The 15,779-nt window shown below is 42.0% G+C and overlaps 1 protein-coding gene across 1 annotated transcript in view; it reads right to left on the bottom strand.

Annotated features, from left to right (window-relative positions):
• Ror1 (receptor tyrosine kinase like orphan receptor 1) overlaps window positions 1-15,779 on the bottom strand; it is a 357,307-nt gene that overhangs the window by 207,197 nt on the left and 134,331 nt on the right. The window lies entirely within an intron of this gene.

The following is a 15,779-nucleotide window of genomic DNA, read 5'->3' as shown; positions in this document are numbered from 1 at the left end:
AGGCTGTAGGGTGGTGTGGTGTGTTGGACATAGTTACTGAAATGCTGGGGGCAGTAGTAGTGACAGACCCTCGCCCTTTATAAGCTTAAGCAGCTCAGAGAAGGGGCGGAGGTCTCAAGACCAGCACAAAGTCTGGGAAGCGTGGGCACAGTTAGAGGGAGGAGTCACTAACAGCGTCTACAGTTCTTTGCAGAAAGCCTGCCACTCGTACATCCCTGTGAAGCAGGAAGCTCCAGGGTTATTGGCACTAGAAAGACAGGAAACCAATGAGGTGAACTGCTCAGGGACTTGTCCAATGCTAAGAGAGCTAGGTGAAGGTAGATTACTGGGCAGGGTTCAGTCAGTGTACCTGTACCTGAAACCAATAAAATCAAACAAAGGATCCCACTTCCACTGAAACTATTTCAAATGCATGGGAAAGTTGCCAGAATAATCCAGAGAGGTCGTTTGTGCACTTGTTAGCCAAATGTACTTGTCAGTTTTGCCACAGCGGCTCCCTTGTTCTGTGCAGACATTTACTTCTTACCCTAGTGAAGAGTTAAGTTGCCTACATCACACACCTCAATACTTCAGCATTAATATAAAGCATATTTTATAGTATATACATATAATTAATATTGGTATAAATCTACTGTCGTGGCTGTATTCCAAGCTTTCCAATTGTTTCAATAATGTCTTTCATTGTTATTTTTTTCCCTCCAGCATTAAACCCAGCCCAGGCTCACTGGCTGCATATATTGGTCATGTAGCTTTAGTCTATTTTAACTTGGAACAGTTCCCCAGCCTTTGATTTTCATGGCATTGCCTGTGATGAATGTAGGTCAGTGATTACACAGAATGTTCCTTGCTTGTACTGGCCTGGTATTTCCTGTGATTAGATGCAGGTTATTCGTTCCCAGCCAGAATGCTATGCAAGCGGTGCTGAACTTTTTTCAGCTTGCCACATTCCTACATCTGGACATCTGGATACCTCATGACATCCATCTGCCTTGTAGAGATATTGACCTGATCACCTGGCCATCATGATCTTACACATTTTCTCCACCGCCTTAGTTACTGTTTTCTCCATCACAACCCATAAGCAATGTGAGGGGATCATTTAAATCTGTCCAAACATCCCGTTCTTTAGCAAACCGACTCACTCTAGATGTACTAGTCATTGATAATTCTTGGAAAAGATCCCTCTCCAACCACACTACTTCCACAAATATCAGTCTCTACAACATTCTAACAAAGAGCCATTCTCCCTCAGCTATCTAACTATCCAATCTAGTTTCTATTACAAACCAATCATTTATCTACCAACCTTTGTAACTGTCATCTACCCATCATCCACCCTACCTAATTGTAACTGTCTATTTATCTACCTATTATATATCTATCCACCAATAATATATCAATCATCTATTCATCTTTGTGTATATCATCTATCTACCATATATCTATATTATGTATCCATCATCTAATTTATCTATCTATCCATCCATCCAAGCATATATTATCTATCTTCTATTCATCTTTGGGTCTATCATCTACCTACCATATATCTATTATATATTTATCATTTAATCCTATCTATCTATCTATCTATCTATCTATCTATCATTACAGAATATATTTATGGATTCTTCTTTTAGTCAACATGTTCTTATATATTTTATCACTCAAGTTGCCCAAGATGTGCTATTTTTAGGGTGCCTCCTATATCTTCTAGACATTGTTGATTATGTTTGCATACTTTCTGGCACAACAAAATGTTCTGAGCTTAATTTGTACCATCCCTGCCCAAGCCATGGAATCAATCTTTTTTCCTCTGGTTCTTTAGAGAGGAAAATGTTATAACCTGATACTTATTCTTAGGCTGGCACGTAGTACTTAACAAACAACTGAATGAAGGAAAACTTGCCTTTCCTGTCAGGCTTGTGAATCATCATTTGACTCTTAGAAGGTGTATCAGAAGGACCCTTCAGCCACTTCAGTCTGCCGAGCGTCCTGGCCATCTCTGAGTAATACCCTTCTCTCTGAAGCTATCACTCCACGAGATTGTCAGTGCAAAAATAGACTAAAGCATCAGTGGGAGTCCAGGAAGCACTTAGGGAATTCAAATTCTTTGAACCTCAGGGACCTAACAGGACTGTGCAGTGACAGATTTGGGAAAAGAAGCTGGATCCTGAAAACATTCGGGCAGGGGACAGAAGGCAGCACTGACTGGGGACAAGGTTGTCTACGGCATAACTTCTAATGCTGGAGCACCCTCCTTCCCTACTTACAAATATTCAGAAAGGTGTAATGTCCCCTACTAAAGGTCATACAGGAGGAGCCATAGAAACAAGAGTCCAAATCCGTGTGCAACTGACTGCCAGTGCACTCTAAGCCCACAGGCTCCCATCTCTTTTGCCTTCTCTAAATATGTGTGTTTCCTACAAATGTACTAGTCCGATTCCTGCAGTTATTACAATACCGTAACTAGGTAATTTGTAAAGAATGAAGTTTTATTGGCTCACAGTTCTGAAGCCTGGGAAATGGAGGAGCAGCTTTGGGTGAAAATCTTGCTGAGCGGTATACTGCAGGGTCCTGAGGCAGCTCAGGGTAGCAGATATGGCAAGAAGGATGATGCTAAATTGATCTCGGTTACAGAGCAATTTTTGAGCTAAGTGGCTCAAGCTTTTGTGATTTAGTCACTTGGTACTAACTCTTAATGCCTCATTAGTGGGGATAAAATGTCAATATAAATTTTGATGGGGACATTGAAGCCAAAGGGGTGGACAGTACTGTCTCTGAAATGTTTGGACATTTGCTCTTTAATTAAAATCTAACTCATTTACTTGAGTTTTCTTTCTGTGGATTGGGGCTGGAGAGGGCTTAGTTTCACCTCCTTAGTGATTATGCATCTGAAGCCTCATCTTCACAGAGGGGATCCACACTACTTATTCCATGACTTGCAGCACATTGAGCCAGCTAAGAGCCTTTAAAAAAATACTGGCATACTCCCCCTCCCAATATCCGATTTAACTGGATTGACAGTAACCTTGGCAACAAGAATTTTAAAAGTTCCTCAGATGGTTCAACTCTAAGACTACTGCAGGAAACCTCTGACAGGCACAATGCAAAGAAAGTGGGACCAGCAATGACTAGTTAAGGCCTTCAGGCTTGATCAGACATCCTGGAGTCAAACTTACTTTTTTTCCTTCAGTGGGCCAGGAGTATTTGGGACCTAGCTTCTTAGACTGTGGGCCAAAAGTCCATGTGGTCATTGACTGTGCCATGACAAAACATTAATTCATAATCTACAGTGCTTCTGGAAACATTCGCTCTTGCTGTGCAGTGAAGCCTCACTGTAGCTCGCTTCTGAACACAAAGCTTTGCACTATAAGGCGATCAGGCTGCCCAGCAACAACTGACCATTCCTCAAACACCCAAACACCGGCCTCAGATTCAAGACAATAAGTGGATGACCCACGATTTTTCATTGTATACGCAAAGCTTTCCACTTATAGAAGCACAATAACTTCACTTCAGAAAACAATTTCAATTGTATTACTACCATTCCTCGTGGTATAAGTGTTAATTTGTATATCTTTGGATTGGTGTGTTTCATTTTTTAAATTGCTATTTAATGTGCTTACCTGGACTTCATAAAAGTATTTTATAAATTTTTGCATGACATTGGGGCAGAGTTTCTATCAATTTCTGAAACAGCCCTAAACACACTTCTACAATCTCATACTGCATATGAAGTATGGCATTCTCTAAGTGGCACTCAGCATTGAAAATTATAAAATCACAGTGTTGAGTAGTTCTGTGATACACTGGAGATTTTCCACATCCCATAATAGCAAATGAACACCCAAGATTTTAGTTCTTTATTTCAAAGCAAACAAGTATACCCATCTCATTAGTTGGCAGATTATAGATATTTTCTTTTAAATTTATATGTATCCCTAAAGAACTGTTTTATGTTTATGATTTATTTAAATTACTTTTACTGTCAGTTTGATATGTGAGCATATGCTACATGTCTTTATATGCAGGGTCATAGAAACATTTCCCAGCTGAAAAGGAAACGTGAATGGGAAACATTTAGGAGCCCTGATCTAGAAATGGTAAACAACAACAAAACAGAGATTTCTCTAAATAAAATTCTAAATTTTAAAAACTAAACTGAACCAAAATTATAAAAGAAACAGAATAGCCAAATATCTACCTATCTATCTATCTATCTATCTATCTATCTATCTATCTATCTCCCCCTTTCTTTTCTCTCTCTATCTCTGCCTCTCTCTCCCACCCTCCTTCCTTTGTTCTCTTCCTCCCTCTTTATCTCTTTCTCCCACCATCTCTCATGTATGAATAGGCATGCAAGTGTGTATATATATATGTGAATGTGCAAATGTAAACATGTGCGTGTGCGCGTGTGCGCACACATACACACACACACACCAGAATACTTTCCCTTCTGTCATCTGCCTTGCTTGTAATTCAGAGAGCCTCCATTTTGGAGAGCACTTTAAGCATCAATTTACAACTGCCAGTGTGCCTGCTATCTTTCTGTAGGTGTGGCCACAATCACTTCTTTGAGCCAGGAAACCCAATGTGGTTATCTGGCGTAGCTTTCGCTGAAAGATGAGGTAGGATTATCACACTTATGTAAGGGACTTGGCCAGTTACTTTTTAGAGCTTCTTGTTATCTTCGATGACATCTGCAGAATGGAGAAGAGTCTCCAGGCTCTCCAGAGGGCAATTAGAGACATTGTTAGAAGAGTCCACCTAACACAGTACTTGGGAAAAGGTGAAGACAAGTCCATTACAATTCAACACACAGTTCAGAAGAGCAAGTGAGAACTAGTTCTGGGATAGCACTGAAATAGTGATAATATTTCAATTCATAATAATGCAATAATTATTACTGGTAATAAATCAATCCAGAAATAGCCCTTACTCATTGCCAAGTTCGCATCCTATTGTGTCTCAGTGACTAAGAAACAGAAAGATGAATAAGCCTGGTCCGAGTCCCTGAGAAGTAGAAAATGTATAACATCTTGACCCATTATTTTTCTTTTTTTTTTTAATTTAGTAACCTAATTTATTTTTAAAGAACTCTATTAAGCATCTATATCAGTTTTTGTTCTATTGTTGTGATAAAACAACAAAACCAGCTTAGGGCTCCAGAAAGATAAACATCCATGATAGTGGAGCATAGTGGCAGGAGTGGGAAGCTGAGGACTCAGACAGACCTTCAACTACAGACACAAAGCAGCTGGAAATGCCATGGGTGTCTAAACTCCCAAAGCTCCCTTCAGTGTCATACTTCCTCCAACAAGGCCACATGTCCCAAACAGTATCCAAAGTGTTGAAATGCCCGAGACTATGGGGTACATTATTTTTCTTTAGTCAATGATGAGACAGCTTCTAATGAGAGACCACGTCACTGCACCCAGTTCTGAAAACTGTCAACCCAAAAGTTCAAGCAAGAAATATACTGGGCATGTACCAAAAACCAGGCCACGGATAAGATAAAGAGGTATGCTGGCTGGCTGGCTGCCTGGTCATTCAACAACTGGCCTTGTGCTTGTTGGAGGAGATAGGCAGGGGTTTGAGTAAGATTTGGCCTCTAGCCTAGGGAGGCCTAGGTCTACTTTCACCACTGAGCATCTGGGTGGTACTTTACAAGTATTCAGAGAACTGAAAACACTGATTTTTTTTATTTAATTTAATTTATTTATTTATTTATTTATTTATTTATTTATTTATTTATTTATTGCTTCTCATGGTAGCTGGGTAGAGAGCTAAAGCAAAGCTCACCATCCAGGAGTTCAGAAGGGTTATACCATCTTCTTCAGATTTTTAGCTAGAGATGCTATTGTTAGGGCCAATCCTCTCATGTGGTTTGAATGTACACTGATAGACAAGAAAAGAACTTGAAAAAGAATCTCAATAGACTGCCAGAGGCAATTTCTTTCTTTCCTCTTCAGTTCCACCATTGTCAATGAGAGGTATTGAAAAATAAAAAAAAAAAAATGGTTTCTATTGTTTTTTTTAATTATGTATATGTATGTTTTCCTGTAAGAAAAAGGAGAGGAATATGCACATGAGTTCAGGTGCCTCTGGTGCCTTGAAGTCATGGATGTCCTGGAACAAGAATTACATATGGTTGTGAGCCATCAGATGTAGTTGCTGGGAACTGAACCTCGGTTCCTCTGAAAGAATAGCACATTCCTGGAGCCACCTCTCCAGCCCTTAAAAGACATTAGCCATGTATCTGAGAGAATACCAGCCTTCTAGGATTTTAAAGAAAAGATTGTTGACTACGGCAATGATTTGTCTGTCTGTAGCCTGGATGGGAAGAATTTAAAATGTCAGGAAATCAATGATGACTCTTCACTTCAGAACACTTTTTTCTTGTCTCTGATAAATCAGCTTAGTTAATGGTTAGTGATATTTTGTGACAAGAGTTTTGACATTTTGGTTGTGAGCCTAGCCTTTAACAGTTAACCCATCTCTCCTCCTTGTGACAAAAGTTTTGAAAACAATCAGTGCACCAATATGTTATGTCTATAGTAACTTGTGACAGCAGACACAATCAATCAGAAGGCTAAAGATAGAAACACTGGTCATAGAGGTCTTTGAGTCAGTAGCCACTGACTGGGACCAATCTTTGCCTTACTAGTTTTCCTGGTTCCATTGTGGCTAGTCTCTCTTGAACCCCATTTCAGGAAAGCCAGGGATATCCAACTGGGGTTTATTAGCAAAGCCTTCACAACATACAGAGATTTTTTTTTCCTTCTTTTACATTTGAAATCATAGCTACCTCATAAATAACTCCTTTTATCACAAGTGTGGATATTCCTGTATGGTTACCTGCAACATGTCAACCATTTTCAACATTATCTAATGTGCTAGACAGAAACTGCTTTGACCTCTGGGTTAACCGAAGTTAACCAGAAAATCTGAGTGCTTTCAAGGCTCCTTCCTGCCCCAGCTGCTGTTCAAGCTATAAATTACCGTCACTGGGCAGTGACAAGACAGAGTGTCAGGATCCTTTCTGACACTGAACAGTCTATGATTAAACACAGTCTTGGCTTCTTTTCTCGGCAATCAAGCATGTAGACACCATATATAACCCTGAGGAGAGGCCTTCTCAGCAACCTAACCACAGAACGAAGAAGAAAATAATCCACAAAGTAACTGAGAACAAGGAAACCGTTCTTGACCACATCTGTGCTTCCATTGGAGGCGTTTGAGCTCCTCTACCCTCAGCACAGCCAGGCCTCATCTGTGCCTAGCCTGACCGACCTTCACTGGCTCTCCCAAGAGCCATGTAACATCCCATCAGCTGTGGCCCCAGAGGCAAAACCTTGATTTATTTTCCTTTCAATGAGAAACTTGTGCCACTAACCTCAGGGTGCAGCTTAAGCAAACCCCCCTCTCAGAGGGTCTAGGAGAATGAGCCCAGCATTCTAGGCAGAGAGGAGCCTCTCTTACTTCTACCCAAAGTTCCTGGGACACCTCAGCCCCAACAGACACTCTACTATGTTCCAGCAACATCCTTCTGCATTCACTTTCCTACTTGGGCACTGCAGCACAATGCTTTGGAGATCTGAATCGGAATCCAGGATGACTGACTTACTCACCTGTGAAGCTGGTTAAATGCTTAAATATCTATTAGATGAGGATGAAGAAGGACTACTTCAAACTGGTATTTGCTGTTATGATGAATAGGAGAAGGAACCAAAAGTGGCTGGTCAAGATGATGTATAAATGTTTGCTCTTTCCCGCTCCCTCTTCACCGCATCAGTGTCACCGTCCTTCCTCTGTATCAATGATTTCTAAGCAGTGGCAGTAGCCAAGTTCTTAGCCCTCTAAGAATCTTGTCTTCCATTCCTTATTATTTATTCAGTTTCTAGTCTCAAGGTTAGTGGATCCAACTATCAAACTATTGGGCTTGAATAATAGTAAAACTATTTACTAGTGTTACTAGTTTATTAATTAGTATTTGCCCCACCTAAGAGGAAAGTGACCTCCTGAGCATGCAGTACTGAGGATTTTCACATGAATTTCACTCTGTTTTGCTCCCATAGACCAACGCTGAAATTTTAATCCTGCTATCCGGGGAACAAGGTGCTAATTTCGTTCCTCAGAGGGAATTCCATTTTATACTTTATTTCAAGAAAAATCAAGCAGATTGCCTTTTAAAAGGGTTTCATAAAAGTTCTCCACAGTCCACCCCAACCTCTCCCAAGTCAAAGAGCTGTAGATAAATGCAGATTGGTAAATTCCTGCCTGGTCAAAACGTAAAAGAATCATGACAAACTGTTCCCTGGCTCCCTCATCCTTCCTTTGAAAAGATAATTTACAATGTGAGATGGGTTAACTCCCCTTTACATCATCTAAATCCTCAGAAAATCTATGGCAGGCTCTGTCTGAAAGTCCAATTTCAGTGGGTAGGGTAGGCCTCCCTCTTAAAGATCTTCTCAGGCCCAGACTTTAAGACATGGGCTGGCTGTCCCTCAAGACCCTGATATCTTAAAAGCAAGGGGAAAAAATTAAAACAAACTTTTATAAGAAGGAAACCTTGCCAACGCCAACCCAAATATTTTCTTTTTGTGAAATATAAATGTGTTGATTTTGATTCTTCCCAGCAGTCCTTATAAATCAAAGCCAGGGTAAGAATTTGGTAAACAGCCTTATCTGTCAAAATCATCCCATAAAAATCCATTTGGGAAATGAGTAAAGTTCGAGGTGGAATGTGCTCTCTTGGCCAGTGGTAACACCTAGCATTTGTCACATGCTTACTGAAGGGGGTCAGATGTCATATTGAGGTCTGTGCAGGTCAGGTACCCTTTTGACATCATATAGAAAGCACATGAGCTTGGTGTCACCAGAACTGTATTCAACAAAACAAACAAACTTGTCAATAACAAGTTTAAGGCTCACAGCAGGTGAGGAGCAGGGCTGCTGGGTCTAGCTCAGACCTGGGTCCTCCCTAGAAGTTATAAGTCTCCATGTGCTCCGTGGTATATCCTATTGGGTGTGTCCTCCTCCTCTAAGGGATCTTACTGTTAAATCCCACCAAGGCCACCTGCTCTCTCTAACAGAACTCCTTGTCAGCATCTTGCTCCCCAGGAATCTAGCACCCATGAAGCAGCAACTAAATGGGGATGAGGCAGAGGCAAGACCTGATTCCCATGCCCTGGGTCTCCAGTCGTCCTTCACTCTATCTCTCTGTACTTCCTCACTCCTGTGGCTCATTGTACACTGGCCCTACTGACCCGACATCAAATGCACAAGTATAAGCTTGTTTGAAGTCTGCTGTTCAGTTCAAGCAGATATCCTGTGTCACCTGGACTGTGTACACCCAACACTCCCATCTACAAGGCATTTGTGAGTGGTGACACAGGCTTTGGCCTTAGCCTTAGATCAGATGCCAACTCAACCACTAAGGACATGACCTTGACTTTCTCAGTGAACCTCTCAGAGACCTAATACCTTCATTTAGAATATAGTCATAAGTGTTTTTCACTTGTTATGACTTTTTAACTATAATTAAATCAAACATGTAAAGCATTTTATAGTAGCTGGTGCTCAGTAAATGTTACATGATCTTTGCCCATACAAATTCAGGATTTGTCTTAGCAGTGTTAAAGAACTAAAGCCAGGGCCTTATGTACACTAGTCATGACTTTATGGCTGAGCTACATCCCACAGCCTGGAAGGCAAGATCTTTATGGCCTCTTAACGTGTATTAGAGGTAAAACCTATGTTTCAAAGAGAACAGAGCAATGGTGTCCACAACTTATTGAATACTTATTATATGTCAAATAGTTGAACGAGTTTGAAAGCTTTTGGTGGGAAGGCTCGTTTTTGAGGAGCATTGATTAAATCCCGTCTAGGACCAAGCATTTAACTTAGAATCTCACTGATGGTCACAAGCACTCAAATGAGCCCTGCTTTATATGTACAAAGAAAAAACATAGGACTTACTCTCAAAGACCATATGACAGGCCAACATCCCACAGACTATGAGAAGCAGCAGCCATCACCTACACACTGCCTTGTCCCTAAAATTCCATTAGATATCATACAAGGTGGTTGAGATTTTCTTGGGAATCAGTGGTCTCTCTCCAGCATCTCATCCATCTACGGTGTTTAATTAGAGGGACATTAAGTGAGAGTCAGTTCTTGTAACTTTCAGCACGAGTTAATGAAGGCTGTCCTGCTCCCTGGTCTCAGACTCAGGTCTCACAGTAAGGTGAGGAAAGGGGATCTTTCTGGACTCTTGACAGCTAAGCAAGGATAAAGGACTGATGAATAGGAGAGCAAAGAGGTGGCAGGTGCTGTCACCAGCCCATCCACCAGCTCTCTAAGGAGCCTTATCTGCCTACCCACAATATGGCTCCAGTCTTTTGGCTGCTGGGTAAACTGAGGTATAGATCCCCACAGATGGAGTGAGTATCCACAGAGAATGGGAGAAGCACACATACGGGCCCTCTATCAGAGCTGCAGAGTCAGCTGGGTATATGTTCTAAACTGGCTGAGGAGTCATGGGCCCTCACTAGGACAAAGGTGACAGGAGATGATGCTGACTGAAGGACTCTCTGAGACCCAGAGGAAGCCATGCATGTCTGCTACATGCCCTCCCTTGTAGGAAGTGCTACCTGGAAGGTCATTCCTCCCTTGGCTTTAGGGATAATAGAGATGACATCTGTCCACCAAGTGGGAACAATATGGATCTGCCCTGGCATGACTTGCTTATATGTGGGCCTTATGCTTCATGCACCCCGAATCAGCGTCTGTGGAACTTGCAAGACAGGGTGAAAGGAAAGAGACTGAGACATTCTCAAAGACTCCTGTCTTCACCTGGGCTCTCTCCCACTGCCAAGCAGAGCCCCACTTTAGATTCTGGCTATTGGAGAAGTCCAATCTATCAACCCCCTGTCACCATTCCTGCCTAGCATACCCCCAGAGGTCTGCTAAGAACCTCCCTTATCATACTTCCACCTCCCCTGAGTGCCAGGTAATGTCACCTTCACTCATTCCACAGGCACCTGCTGAGAATCTCACAACATGACAGGAGCTAAAGTCGATTGTGTGAGCCCTAAGTGTCTGTGGCTCAGTGCCAGGCCCTGAGCTAAGTGCTTATAAATACCTAACTGGTCTTCACTGAAGCCTGCGAGATCAGCATTATTACCAGGACTTGAGAAGGGACCCCTTGCTCATGGCCACAAGTGAAGGTGGACTTGAACATATCCCTGTCTCAAAGCATCCATCATGACCTTTGTTAAGAGAATTTGGGGGCTGGGAAAATTTGCCAATAGGAAAACTCACTGAATGTGTGATAGCTAAAATTAATTCAAAGCCAAACACTACCATCTGAAGGTTTTCAGGCTGTCTGCTTGCCTTACCTCCTAAACTTCATTGCAGCCTCAGTTCTGAACATTGGGCATATGTATGTGGCTTAGGGTGTCTGTGCCATCATTCCACAGGGCACCAGCTCATGCACCTCAGTTCAGAGACCACTATGAATTATGAATTGCAGGGTTTTCACGGAACACATGAAGTTTTCTTCTCCTATGGAAACATACTGATTTCATTATGGAAAGCAGATTTCTAGTATTTTCCTACCATCGTTCTTCAGCGTGTAAGCAGCTGATTAGTATATCTTTGGGTTATAATGTATTTGAATGTTTGATTTTAAAAAGTGAGGTTTGGGTTGCTGATTTGAGCTTACTTTTAAAAAAATCAGTAAATGAATTTTGGCATGGGGTTAGGACAGAATTTCCAACAATTATACAAATGGCCATAAATACGCTTCTGCCATTTTATAGGATGTACTTATGCAAAGCAGTACTCTCCGTATTGACAATTATCTATAAAAACAAAGTGCCAATCAACTGAAAAACATTGAGGATGCTCTACAAACTGCAGCATCAAAGAACCAACATTGAATTCTTTGCGTAAAAATTAACAAATACATTCATGGCATCTGTATGCAAACTTGCTTTTGACTTAGAAACTGGTAAAATTAAATATACACAGGAATCATTTTAGAAAGCATTTCTTTATGGTTTATTATCAGCAATCATTGATTTGTATATGCAGTCTATATATCTACATACCTAGGTGCCCATAAAAATTTCTCAGGCAAAAATGAATAGTAAATGTTTAAGAAGTCATTCTCCATAGACCATCTGGACATATGTTGCCTGTGATTTATTTCAAAGTTTTCTGCTGATGATAGCTAGATGCCCATATATATTTCTAAGTTACATTTAGTTATGTAATAGATATGCTATTTAACATTTGGTTACCATTAAGCAGGGAATCAACATTCCAGGGGTCCGTACTAACATCTCGAGTAACCTAATTAAGAGTTCACATATGAGGGATGTTATTTAGAATAAAAAGGATGAGACTTCAAGTATCAAATGCTGGTATCTAAAAATCTGCAGTTAGAGGAGTCATTAATGAGCATAAATTAATAAGGGGTGCTAGACGTTTTGGAGGATCTACAGGTCATAAGTTCTGGTTTTCAGCACCCAAATAAAAAGGAAAATACAGTAGCGTGGGTGTCTAAACCCCACTACCTGGGGAAAAAATGAAGGCATGAGCATCCCTGGGGCTTGCTGTACTGCAAGCCAAATTGATAAACTCCAGGTTTGGTGAGAGACCACACCTAAAATATGAAGATAGCAAAGAAGATTCCCTCATGTCAGTCTCTGGCCTCCACACGCATGTACATCCACATACATATAAGATGCATGAAATACATACACACATACATATATACATACACACACAGAAGATGACATTTCATAGGTAGAACTAGTAACACTAAAAAAAAAAAAAAAAAAAGATTGGCTTATAACAGCATCTCCATACTGGCATGAATAGGGCTTAGAGTCATTCCTATGTTCAAAGGTTTTTAAGGCTGTGTGTTCCCTAAACAGGGTGTCCATCACATGATGTAGCTAACAGACTGGCTCACCATGACATCAGAATACTACTGTGATGTCTTAGCCTAAATGTTGTACAATGTTAGTAGACTCAAGGACAGCAAGAAGGCCTTCCCAGATACTACAAGAAAGGGCTTTATGAAGTGTAGACCTGTAGGCTGACAAGTGTTTATACTTGGGGAAAATATCCCTCTATGACTTGTGTTCACTGGCCCACTGGTCGTCTCTGGGAAAAACGGAGCTCCTGAGCCAAGCCAAAAGGACCTGACAGCAGGTGAATGATGAAGGTTTTGGTCAAAAAGGTGAAAAACTATTGGATTCTCTGCCTCTGGAGGAGCAAGAAGACCTAGTAAAGCCCCGTATTATTGTCCAAAGACTGGCTGTAATGGAAGTTAGCATTGTTGCCATGGCTTTGGTCCTGGGCTAGACATCTAGGTTAAAATTCCAGTGTCAGTTTCCAAGATTCTAGGAGACCCTGTCTCCTCACCTGCAGAGGAAATAGAATGCCACTTCTTCCGGGACAGGAGGACAAGGAAGCTCCTGAAAGATCAAGCACACAGGAAAAGGGCACTAGAGAGCTCCCTCCCCAGTGTAGGGGAATCAAAGCCGCTTTCCAAGAGGCACTCGGTGTTTACTATTACCTCTTTCTTTTGCCAGTTCAATCAACAAACAGATATTAAGTACTCGAATACTAGAACAAATGGAGATAGAAGAGACTTATAGGATATATCCTTTAGTTGAGTCCATGGGTGAGCTCCCCCCACCCCACCCCCAACCCTGCAGCAGGTCCCAGTCTCCTGTGTAATCAAATCCACTTCACAACTCACCATGCAAGAAGTCCAGGCAGGCTTCCTAGAGGAGGTGGGCTTTGGAGACACTTTTAAGGATGAATAGAGCTGGCCCCAGTCTACTTGCTCACACAAGTGAAATCTATTGCCCAGTCTGCCTTATTTCCCAAGAGAAGCAACTGTGCCTTTGTCTCACTCGTCTCAATTATTGAAGAATATAGATGTCCAAGGCTTGGTGCTTATAAGACAGACAAAGGAAGGAAGCATTTCCCTAAACAAAGAGAAAGAGTAAACGTACCAGGCAGCGGGGGTGGGGGTGGGGGTGGGGTTGGCAAGAAGCAAAAGTGTCTGTCTGTCTATGTACACCCTACGCCCCTGACCAATCTCTGAGACAGGAAGTATTGTCTATCTATTGGTGTGTCTGCCGGTATAAACTGTAACAGTCTTTTAAAATCAACCCTTTTTATCTGGGATGCCCCAGCTGTGTCAAATTTCCAACCCTCTCCCTCTGACTTTTATGAGCCTGACCTCTGACAGGGGTCGATCTACAAGCATGCCATAACCTTTCCTTGTTGGAATGAAGGAGGAGCAGTCCGCAGCAGGGTGCAGATTTGGGGCTCAAATGAGGTTCATCCCAAGGAATTCTTTAAAGGTCTCTGAGTATGAGGTGAAGTATAGAAGCCTGAGGCAGATGCAGGCCAGTGACAACAGGAGGAGCCAGGCACAATTTAACACTAAGAGTCTAGCACTCTTCTAAGGGCTTACCCCTATTCAACTGCGTACTCCTTTAAAAAGCCCCATGAAGCAGAAGCTGGAGGAGTTGAGAAAATGACACCCCAAAATATGCATTTTTAGTACCAAGGATCCTGAGCTGAGGGCACTTAGGGGACAGTACATGCAGGCAGCAACTTCTCTGAGATCATCTTATTGACCTGACTTCCTACAGAGACTGGGGAGTGTCAGCAGGCTCAGACAAACTTTGTAACACGCTCTCCTTCTGAGGACCTGTTCATCTTTACCTCCAAAACTTCCCCTCTCCCTGTGAAGAAAGTGGATCAGCTTCTAAATCTCACCGTGTCGGGCCACTAGCTTTTCTTTCATGTGCTATTCTGGGCTTGTAATAAATCTATGTACCTTCCCTTCCGTTAATCTGCTGTTAGTTTGTCCCATAAACCTGCAGAGGGGAACAGGACCATCTTCTCTCCCCTCCAACACCACTGACGTTACCATTTTATAGATGAGAACAAGGATGTAAGTTAGCTACATGGTCACAAGGTTATCAAAAGCAAGAGGTAGGAGTAGGATTCAATCTGCACACTGTGGGACCATGGGACAGCCAGCAGGTCTCTCTGGAAGTATATAAACCCAGCACCACACCCATTAAAGGTGTTCTGCTGTCTCCACCACAGGACCTCTGCTGATATAGGTATAACCACTCTACCCACCAGGAGAACCACATTAACATCTTGCGTCTGTCTGCATAGGAGGCCCTTCAGCTACATCTGCTATAAAATGACTAAGTTGCTAATAAAAGCAATGTCTCTCACTATGACTGGTGCCAACCCCAGGCTCTAAGTGCCAATGGCCTCCTGGCTTTTTCCCACCAACTTTTCTGGATGGCTCTAAGCAGACAAACCACCCAGACTGCTGCAAACGGTACTTGAAGTGCATGTGCCAGGAGCAACAGGAAACGGGCCCACCCTCTGGGCTGTTGGAGCTTTCTTAAGTAAATCCATCCTCCAAAATCAGTAATTATTCCTACCTAGGGTTTTCATAAAGCTTGAAATTGCCAGGCGTCCTAAGATCAATTTCATGAGCACTTCCCCCAAGCCCCTCTAGAAAGCCACACTGGCCATTTTACACAGAGTTTCGATGATGGCATGAGGGCAGAGATGGAAGTACTTACAAGTGGTCTCAAGGTTCAAAACCACACGCTCAACGCCAGAGTGGCACATCGTCAGACTAGCTGCCAGAAGAGTGCCAACTGCATTTCAGTTTTCCCTTTTCCGGCTTTCAGGGGACTACAGATATTGCAACA

The sequence above is a fragment of the Mastomys coucha genome, unplaced genomic scaffold (genome assembly GCF_008632895.1).
Source record: "Mastomys coucha isolate ucsf_1 unplaced genomic scaffold, UCSF_Mcou_1 pScaffold18, whole genome shotgun sequence".
NCBI lineage: Eukaryota > Metazoa > Chordata > Mammalia > Rodentia > Muridae > Mastomys > Mastomys coucha.
Note: the sequence above shows the minus strand (reverse complement) of the source record. Positions and strands in the feature narration are given on the sequence as shown.